The sequence below is a fragment of the Camelina sativa genome, chromosome 12 (genome assembly GCF_000633955.1).
Source record: "Camelina sativa cultivar DH55 chromosome 12, Cs, whole genome shotgun sequence".
Classification (NCBI taxonomy): Eukaryota; Viridiplantae; Streptophyta; class Magnoliopsida; order Brassicales; family Brassicaceae; genus Camelina; species Camelina sativa.
The window spans coordinates 25,177,737-25,188,965 of record NC_025696.1 but is presented as its reverse complement, the minus strand read 5'-3'; the positions used below and the strand labels follow the sequence as shown (position 1 = coordinate 25,188,965).

Sequence of the window (11,229 nt, the reverse complement as noted above, 5' to 3'; positions counted from 1 at the left end):
TAACGCCCCCGAACCGCACTATGACCACACAGGCCATCAGACAGCCCTGAGACGTCACTATGGAAACGTCCACCGACGATCCGGCCGAGTACAAGAACGAATCAAGACCCTTTTGGCCAGTCCATCGGTGAGGTTCCCGACCACACGAAACGTCCTTAAGGCTTTACAACCCTACAGATACGCCGTGTGTTGAGCCGACTCGGACAAAGTCTATATCATCACGACTCGCTTAATTAAAAGAAATCCGATTGCATTAAAACTTAAATGAGTTTACTACAAACGATTATACAAAAGATTAACAAGGCTTAGTGCCAAAGTTTTGTTCACAATAAAACATACTTTTAATTTTACAATAGATACCAAAATAAAACTACTCCGGAGTCCTATCGTTTACCACACCCTCTAGTTCCCTCTAGGGTTACCTGCAGCACAACAATATTATCATAAGTAATCTAAGATTACTTAGTGAGCTCAGGGTTCCTGCAAATAATTAAACCCCAATCCCAAACCCCATCAACAAACAACATGCAAGCATATATAATTAACATGCGAACAAAAATAATCAACATGCAAGCAAATATAAGCAATATGCAAGCATAAGATCTACATGCAAGCGAATTAAACAATTGACAAGCAAGCGCACAACACAACAAGCAATAAGAGATAACATGCGGAAGCTGATAAGCTAAGCAAAATTATTCTACAAGCATTCACAACTACTTGTAATAACATGCAACAACATGCAAGCATAAACACGAAACATGCAACAATTTAACTTGAAATAAAACGATAGTTTTAACAAGTTCTAGTTTATTAGACCCGGTATGCATCCTTTCCCTAAACCCCTCACGAATCATCGAGTCGCAACCACTAAGGCATGCGATCGGATCTCACTCAAAGCCACACCGTCGTGTAGACAGCCTCGGCCAGGGTAGCGAGCCCAGTAATCTCCGAGCTCTTCGTAACCAACCCTACAAACACACGAACATGGGTTGCATGTCGCGGCTGCATGTGGTACGGAATGGGAAGGATGACAATACCAAGTTATACTACGCATAGCCGGAATTTCTCGCGGACTAATACGTATTATAACCTCACCGAAAATTATACTTGAGTTTATATGACTTTAAGCTCATAAGTTTTCAAGTATCTCCAACTCGTTATCGCCCTTGTTGCTAGAACATTTCGAACTAGCAACCGGCTTAACCTCATCTCGCATGCAACTTAGCAAGAAAAACACAAAAGAATTTCAAGTAAATGCATCTAAATGATTCATGCAAACCGCGCACTAGATGGATGTTTTTAATTCTCTATCTAAGCCGGCAAAATATGTGCCTGAACTCACAGTAAACCGTCGATGATCGGTCTCCCTTGGTGAAGCTTCTCTCGCGGCACAATTGGATCGTCTCTTTGGTTAGAATCGATTTCCTTATCGATCTAACCTTGGTCGATAGTCTCGTCTTGCTTCTTCTCTTCTTTCTTTTACTCACGGAAACACAACCCTCTTCTTTCTTCCTTCTCCCTCGCTCATTTCTTTCTTTTCTCTCTCAATTTTTTCCTCTCCTTACCCCTTGATATCTTGTGCAAAAATGAGAGAGATGAGGAGCTATTTATAGAGGGCTTGGGCGGTGGAGGCAGCCAATGCATGTGGAGAGCTCAATCTTCATTAGTGGTTATTAGAGCATGTCACAACACTTGGTGAGAAATCGATTAGCCACCTTGCATTCCACTAAAACTTGCTTGATTTCTTTAATCACCCACTAAGCTCCACTAACACTCCTTGGATTATTTAATTTCTCCACTAACTCCACTAACTTCTCTTGATTTATTTAATCATCCCACAAAATCCCACTAACTCCTTCTTGAATAAAATAATCACCCCACTAACTCTTGCCTTAACCGATTTTTTGATGATTGAAGATTTCTCTTGCGGTTCGGTTAACATTTCTCGGTCGATCGTCATCGACTCTCGGTAACTCTCGGTCCGTCTCAGCACTCTCGGCAATTTTTCTTGGACTTTCTCGGTCCTTCGGTCATCTTCGGGCAATTCGGCCAATTCTCGATTCGTCCAGTTTTCTCGGACTTCTCTTCATTAAATTTTCTTCTTTCCTTGTTGGCTTCTCTTTCTCACCTTTTGGCCTTGAGATTTCATTTTGTAATTTACCTCTTGGTGAGGGTCATTACAGTGCCTCCTGCTGGGTGAATGGACATGTTTAGATATTGGGGTGTGGAAGTTTCTGTCTGTCATGGGCAAATGACCAGATTTTTGTCTATCGATGTAGATACAACGTTTGTAGGGTTGAAGACCAAGATAGCAGGTGTGTTGGGTGTCAAAGAAGAGGAAAGCAACATGGAGTTAAGCTTTTGGCACCCCAGAGACACAATTATCTTTACATAAAGTAAGATGCCCCCAGTTTCAGTAGACAATAATGTTGAGTTTCAAAAGTTTAGAGTGAAGAATGAAGAGTGTGGTAGACTGTATTTGTATGTTTCACTAAAGAAGAAGAAAGCATTGACCGTCGAGGAAGGACATAATATTGTGTTTACCGATAATGATAAAAACCCGACTGGGATGTTGGTAGACGCAGATGGACAAGGTGATTTGTCATCTGGTGGAGATCCTTTTTTGTCTACTGATTTATAAAGGGGAAGTTATTTACTGTTCATGTCTATTAGAATGTCTATCGGTTTTAGAATGTCTATTGACTTTTTTTTGTTAAGAAACATTGGCAATTGGTTTTTTATTGTCTATCGTATTTATAATGTCTATCGGATTAGAATGTTTACCACCATTAACTTGTGTATGGAGAAGAGACAAAAAATTGTGTATGTACATATGGTAATAGAGATGGCAACAAATTAGATTGACTAATACTGCATTCATTGTACAACTAGAAACAAAAATACATGTCCCTCGACTAAGATAGGGTGGGATAAAAGGGTGGACTAAAACAAAAGCAAAACAATCTCCCCTGGGTGGAACAGACATAATTGGGGAAGTAGACAAAAAACAACATAAATATATGTCCATCGCATGGGATGAACATATTCGCCAGATGGTACTCAGTATCCAAATTTCGTAATGGAATACCCAAATGCAAAGAGAAGGACAAGTAGGGAATCACTGAACAAAATCCCTGAAGTCCGTGTACCCAGCACTTAACTCTACGACCATCTCATGGAGGTTGTTGATCTGTTCGGAATTCGACTTGTCATGGAGGTTGTCGATCTGGTCCATCATGGCCACATCATTGTCAGTGACGACACCAGCTACATTACTACAGTAATGAAATATTAATAGGGGTTAGTTAAGCGATAGACAAACTGGTTTTGGAAAACAATTTTCAAAATCAACAATGGATGTGGACATGGTTGTGGTGGACATGGTAATGCATATTTAGTCTAGTCCACCCAAAAGAAAGACATAAGTTACGTGTGGACATACACTGGCTGCGGTAACTGGTCCACCTGATGTATTACAGGTTCGGCGCTTTCGTGGTCAGCAGACCTGCATTAGAGGCAACCATGTCAAGGGTGGACACGTACTGCAACCATTGAATCTAGTACACTAAATCGACGAACTAAGGAAAATACTGTTAGACAGACCTTGACTGTTGAAACTGGTCCTCCGGAGGCATAACATACCCAGTTCCAGCATGGTCACCAGACCTGCATTGAAGGCATAATAAGGAGCAACATAAGTAAATTGGGTGGACAAGTAACGGTAGACAAAAAAGATAAGAAGGAGAAGTAACAGGAGACAAAAACCTCTCTTGGTGGATGTCGTCCATCGCCCTAGCTAACCTGCACATTTGGTAACTTGTAAGTTACCGAAGATGGAATGATTTGAAAATGCAATGGTGGACAAAGACCTGTTCTAATGGTTGTCTACTAGTAAGTCAATGGTCTAAAAAAATGTCGGATCTACAAATAGGTCTACCAAACATTTGGTCTATCTTCATATTTTCAAAATAGGGTGGGCAAAAATGCTGGATCTATTAACTGGTCTATCAGATCGGTTTCCACAAGTAGACGAATTACACAGCTGTTATGAGAATTCGAAACAATAAACACAGACAAACCTGGGAGAGGCGGTAGCGGCCCTTGGCTTTCCCTCGCTTAAAATCTCCGCATCTGACTCTACACTAAAACGAGAAAGACGACCAGTTAAGGTTTTTGGATTTCTTAAAAATCATAAAACAACGCAATAATTCTCTTACATACCAAGGGTCGGGTTTAGAAAGAGGTTCCCCTGTCTCGCCGACTGCGGCGGGTGGAGGCGGAAGAAGCGGAGGATTCGGCCGTAGAAGTGACTGTATTAAGTAATTCATCATCACACCCTAAGACGAAGAAGAAAGAGAATTTTGGCGAGGGAGGCGAAGAAACAAAGATTTATGAAAAGAGAAGACGAAACGTGTTACGTTTTACGAAGCTATAAAAATATAAAATTATTTTGTTTAATTTTGGAGACAGATTGATTGGAGGGTAAAGAGGTCTTTTTCCGTGTGTGTGTGGCAGGCGGGAGAAGCAAAAATCGAAAGTGGCATCCATGAGAAAGTTGTTCACTGTTCATGGCAGATTGTATAAAATTATCTTTCTTCTAACGCTATGATTCCTGCTTTTATCATGCTGGAGTTTACATCATCAGGGGTTCGGTATGTACAAGCGAATGAAAACTGAAGGTGTGCGCAGTGTGCCTCGAGGCCCTCAACGCTTACATGCTAGTTGCACTGATACCCTCTTCTGCTCACTTTAGTGCTGCTTTGAATATGGGAGTTATACTACACAAAGATCGCCTGTGGTATTCAACCTCATATAAACTAAATCTATCTATATTATATAAGGAGAGTTGCATATTCAGAAATTCTTGATCATTTACCTATGATCTACTCTCAAGATCTCAACCAGTTTAATGTGAAGTAAATAATCTAAATTTATATACGTGGAGCCGTTTTATTTAGTGAAAGAAGATTGTGAATCCTCAATAAAGTTATGAAGTATCATCTGTCACACTTTTACCAAAAAAAAAAATATATCACCGAGTCTTGAAAGTTTGGTAAAATTTGAAGAGAAATCTTTACTTTATTATTTATGTTTGAATTGTTTACAATGATAAGATAGAGTTTATATAGAGGAAGATAGAAGGAGGGGCCTAGGGTACACATTACTGCACACACATCATTGAGGGGGAACCAAGGGTATCAAATTTGTTATGCACAGAGAGTTGTTGGACTGTGAAACCCATACGCTGATGAAGACAACTTGTTGCTGGGCTTGCTTTTGTGATTACGGCCCATATGTTCTAAGGTCTTGGACCTAAAAGCAGAAGACGGTGCTTCTGTTTGAACTGCAGGATTAATACACCCCCTCAAACTTGGAGTGGGAGGCAAGACAACTCCAAGTTTGTACCGAAGATCACAAAAAAGCTGCTGAGCAAAAGATTTGGTGAAGATGTTAGAAAGCTGATACTCAGCAGGAAACTCACGAGTTGATACTCAGCAGAAAAGTTGTTACAATTTGCTACAACACAATTTCACTACAAGAAATATGGGTATTGATAGCAGAAAAGCATAGCGCAGTTTTCACAAATACTATCGTTGATAAAATTTTAAAAATGAATCTATATAATAGCGCTTTTAAAACGCTACACCTCAAAATACATAAGCGGAAACTAAAAATCACTCTTTCCGCCATCACTTAGTAAAAATTAACTAAAAAATCACTTTTCCCCCACTACACTAACAAACCATAGAGTCTGAAAAAAAAAATTTCTCCTTCATCGAGCCTCTCTACTTTCAACCCTAAATCCTCTCCTTTTGATTCGTCTCACGCTCTCTCCACCCTTCAACCCTAAATCCTCTCTTTTTATCTCTTCTTTCATTGAGATTATTCAAATTTGAGACCAAATCAAGCTTCCCAGCAGTCAACCAAGAAAGTGGTTTGAAGATCTGGTGACTCTTCAAAGCACGGCGAAGGCGTCTCTCTCTATCTGAAGATCTAAAAGAGTAAGTTTATGAAAGGGGATTGATATGCTCAAATTTAACCCTGAGCTACTCTCTCAAATTAAGAGATCACTGTAATACTTAGGGGTCGAATTCCACAAGGACTCAACTCTGCAAAATAAATTGTAGAGTTTTATAATTATGCTAAACAAATTCAATTGAATTAAAATAAAAGCAATGCAAAATATTAAATAAAAGTTATTGTAAATTCAGAAGATCAAAAAGCTAGGCCTAGGGAATTTCTCAAGAAATTATGAAATATTAAATTAATCAATAAATTAGGATTCAAGCAATTAAGAACAGATCTAGAACTCTAAACACTTTTGTAAATTAAATCAGTTCTCACTGCAAATAATATCTAAATTTAAAACCAGAAAATCCAAATCTCTTTGCAAAATTCTAGGTTAAAAATCAGTAAAATCAAGTTTAGATTGTTCACAAAATTACTAAATCAAATCTCTTTGCAAGAAATAATTTTGCTCATCAAAGGTTTTATCAGGAAAATCAATTATATTCTCATATCTATTTATTTTCCTAGGTTATTAATTCTAGATGGCCAATCAAGGATTAATAATGAAGAACAACCTATGATGAAGATCTAGAAAGATAAAGAATCATAAATAAACAGATCTAATAATTCATAAAAACCCTATGAAAAACCCTGAACCTAACAAGCAAACTACTCAGACATAATCAATGAAGTACAAAACATGATTATGAATAATAAGCAATAGAGATTAAAAGAGTAAGAAGGGAGTTCAAGAATTCTTCTCTACAAAGCAGATCTGATATCTCTCTCTCTCCAAAAGCTCTCAAAAATCTCTCAGGATTGCAGGAAAATTAAAACTTGATAGAATAAAAACTTAAGGGCTTGGGAAACCTAAAAACACTATTTATATGTCCTAAAACACGTTAGGGACTTATGTTGCAATTATGGAAAACTTTGGGGCAGAATTGTAAAACTTCCAATTTTGTGATTCTTCATCGCCTAAAGAGGGTGTCGATCGATGCTCTAAAGCTTGGTGTCGATCGATGCCCATGCTTTGATCCGATTCCAACTTCTCTTCCTTGATGAATTGCTCCAAAATATCTCTAATTGCTCCATTTCGCTCCTTTCATGCTAAAAACCTGTAAAGACTCAATAACAATCTAGAAACAAATGAAAAACACTAAAAGACTCCTTATATCATTGTTAAAAACCATAAAAACCATGATATATCAACTCCCCCAGACTTAGCCTTTGCTTGCCCTCAAGCATAACATAAGCTTAGACCTGTGAAAGAGGTTTGAAAACGGGGAACTCACTCAATTGCAGATTATTCTTATTCACACTCTTCATTTACCTGACTCAAGAACTTACTTCTTATACTCAACCATGATAAGCATCAACATTGCTTACTCAAATCCCACAATCCTTTGGAATCTCTGAAATCCCCATTGTCATCTCATTACATAAATTAAAGCAAGTACATGTGAGTTCTTACCTTGTGTGTATTCAACAGTGGCATATGGATTCTCTTCAGGCCAAGACTTTCTTCTTACATCTCCTTTCCTCTCCCTTTTCTCCCTTCCAATTTTTTTTTTCTGTTTTCTTATTTTTTTTTCTTCTAATCAAAGGGGTAAGCGAATACCGGGGTCATCGGTAATTTACCTACCCCTCGCTTCCAAGCTTTGTGTGATCATTTGACTCAAGAGTAGAATAATGAGGTCACTGGTAATTTACCTACCTCTCTAAACTGATCAAAATCATCTCATCTTTTATTCTCTTTTTTTTTAAAGCACTGAAGGGAAGAGAGAGGGAAGACAGACTTTGAAAAATTGCACTGTCTTATATGGCCCGAAGAAGAAGTCTAGTCNATGAATAATAAGCAATAGAGATTAAAAGAGTAAGAAGGGAGTTCAAGAATTCTTCTCTACAAAGCAGATCTGATATCTCTCTCTCTCCAAAAGCTCTCAAAAATCTCTCAGGATTGCAGGAAAATTAAAACTTGATAGAATAAAAACTTAAGGGCTTGGGAAACCTAAAAACACTATTTATATGTCCTAAAACACGTTAGGGACTTATGTTGCAATTATGGAAAACTTTGGGGCAGAATTGTAAAACTTCCAATTTTGTGATTCTTCATCGCCTAAAGAGGGTGTCGATCGATGCTCTAAAGCTTGGTGTCGATCGATGCCCATGCTTTGATCCGATTCCAACTTCTCTTCCTTGATGAATTGCTCCAAAATATCTCTAATTGCTCCATTTCGCTCCTTTCATGCTAAAAACCTGTAAAGACTCAATAACAATCTAGAAACAAATGAAAAACACTAAAAGACTCCTTATATCATTGTTAAAAACCATAAAAACCATGATATATCAACTCCCCCAGACTTAGCCTTTGCTTGCCCTCAAGCATAACATAAGCTTAGACCTGTGAAAGAGGTTTGAAAACAGGGAACTCACTCAATTGCAGATTATTCTTATTCACACTCTTCATTTACCTGACTCAAGAACTTACTTCTTATACTCAACCATGATAAGCATCAACATTGCTTACTCAAATCCCACAATCCTTTGGAATCTCTGAAATCCCCATTGTCATCTCATTACATAAATTAAAGCAAGTACATGTGAGTTCTTACCTTGTGTGTATTCAACAGTGGCATATGGATTCTCTTCAGGCCAAGACTTTCTTCTTACATCTCCTTTCCTCTCCCTTTTCTCACTTCCAATTTTTTTTTTCTCTTTTCTTATTTTTTTTTCTTCTAATCAAAGGTGTAAGCGAATACCGGGGTCATCGGTAATTTACCTACCCCTCGCTTCCAAGCTTTGTGTGATCATTTGACTCAAGAGTAGAATAATGAGGTCACTGGTAATTTACCTACCTCTCTAAACTGATCAAAATCATCTCATCTTTTATTCTCTTTTTTTTTAAAGCACTGAAGGGAAGAGAGAGGGAAGACAGACTTTGAAAAATTGCACTGTCTTATATGGCCCGAAGAAGAAGTCTAGTCCACTGATTTCCAACCCCAAAGTAAGAGATTAAGTCCGGTTAAAATCCTGATAAAGGTTGAGACAACGTTAGATCAGTCAGATATCCATTGAATAAGGGCTTTCAGGATTTTTGATAAGGCTCATAGTCTTTCTAAGCTTCAGTTCTGAGATCAAGCATAAAAAAATTAATCATTAGAGTGTTAGCCAAATAAGAGAAATCATTAGTCAAGATCATAATTCCCAAAGAAAAAAAGAAAATTTTTGAAAAATTTGACTCAAACTTTATGGTTTTGACTGACACAACTGAAACTCAAAAACAGAAAACATAGTTAGTAACTAACCTCCCACAGACTTAAACAACACTGTCCCCAGTGTTATCAAGTAAGAGGAAAGCAAAAATAAAAATAAAATAAATAAAAATCAAAATCAAAAGAAAAAGAAAAACCTACCAGTGGGTTGCCTCCCACTAAGCGCTTGTTTTCAGTCATTAGCTTGACTGTGCTGGAGTTCAAGCATCCGGTGGATCATAACGTGGCAGTGAATGCCTCTGAGTGAGTGACCTCTTCATCCAAGGTGATGTATAAGCAGTAGGTGCATGAGGCTTGCCAAGGATGTGAGGAACAAAACAAGGGCGGGATTTAGGGATGGGTTTGCTTCTCTTATGTCCTGCAAAATCATCAACAAAAGAAACAAGTGCTCTACGATAATCTCGTGGCTTGGTTAATTGCAAAACAGTTTTTATCTCTTTGAAATTCTTGTTGATGATAGGAGAAAGTTTAGGTGAAGAAGATACATACCTTGGCCTTACCTGAGGACTCTGAAGTGTGGATTGGTGACTCTTCTGTTTGGGAACAGCTTTCTTACTTGGAGCATCAATCTTGGAGTTGTTCTGTCTTGGTCGTGGAGGGGTGTCGATCGATACCCTCTTGGTGGTGTCGATCGACACTGCTTCTGATGCTCGTGTAACAGAAACTTTTTCAACAGAAAAAGTATGTCTATCAATAGTAGGAGCTCTCCTCAGCTTATCCATCTCAAAGTTTATACTCAAACCATCCACATTCAGTTCTATGTGTCCCTTCTGCACATCAATGACTGCACCAGCTGTAGCCAAGAAAGATCTTCCTAAGATGAGAGGATCTTTAGGCTCTGTATCATACTTCAGCACCACAAAGTCAGTGGGAATCATGAAGTTGCCAACCTTAATTGGAATATCCTCTAAAACACCTTCGGGAATTCTTCGGGATCGATCAGCCAAGATAAGAGAAATCTGAGTTGGCTTGAATTATGTCATCCCTAGTCTCACAGCAACAGAATGTGGCATCAAGTTGATGCTAGAACCTAGGTCACAAAGTGAGTGTGCAAACCTTCTTGTGGAGATAGAGCAATCAAGTACAATGCTTCTAGGATCTGGTAACTTCTCCGCAGTCCTACATTGAATGATTGCACTCACTTCCTTAGAGACAACCACCTCCTGCTTCTTCTCTTTCTTCCTCTATGGTGGCTGGTTTAACAGAATTGCACTGACATCCTTAGTAAGCAGTGCTCCTTCCTCAGTGCTCAAACCATTTGATACCATTCTCTTGACATAGCACCTAAGTGGTGGTGAAAGCTTCACTGCATCAATCAATGGCATCTCAATCATCACCTTGTCCATCATTGCCTTGCATCTAGCTTCCTCCATCTCCTGCTTAGACTTTCTTGGCTTGGGAAAAGGATCCTTAGGCTTGTAGACCCTTTCAGCAGCTGAAACCTGAGATTTTGCAGTTTCTAGGTTCATCAGAGAGGAGTGTCGACCGACACCCAGGTGGTGTCGATCGACACCATCATCTGAACCTGAGAATTTGGTCGATTTCTCTTCATGTTCTGCAGAAGCAATTTCAACAGCATCTTCATCCCTCATAGATATGGCATTACAAGCATGCTTGGGGTTTGACTCTGTTCTTCTAGGAAGAAAACCCTCTTGTCGTTTGATAGACCCAGCAGTCTGAATAACCTGATTCTCCAACTTCTTGACATGAATGTTCAATGCTTCAATCTTTCCATTCAGCTCAGTGTAGACATTGTCAATCTTCCCATTGAATGTCACTATCAATTGCTCCTGTCCTTGCAAAAGCTGCTCAAGCATGGCTTCCATTGTACTCTCTGAAGAATTCTTAGGAGGTTGAGACTGATAGGATGAGTTCCCATAGGTTCTTGTATAGCCATTGTTCTGTTGCTGCTTCTGGTCACCATTGTAAGGTCTGTTACCTT

General features: G+C 38.8%; 1 long non-coding RNA gene across 1 annotated transcript; it reads right to left on the bottom strand.

The window, feature by feature from the left end:
* On the bottom strand, positions 230–1,512 carry LOC104732587. The gene is made up of 2 exons (XR_002034590.1): positions 1,346–1,512; positions 230–422 (listed from the first exon to the last, which is right to left on the bottom strand). It is a non-coding gene; the product is annotated as an uncharacterized LOC104732587 (long non-coding RNA).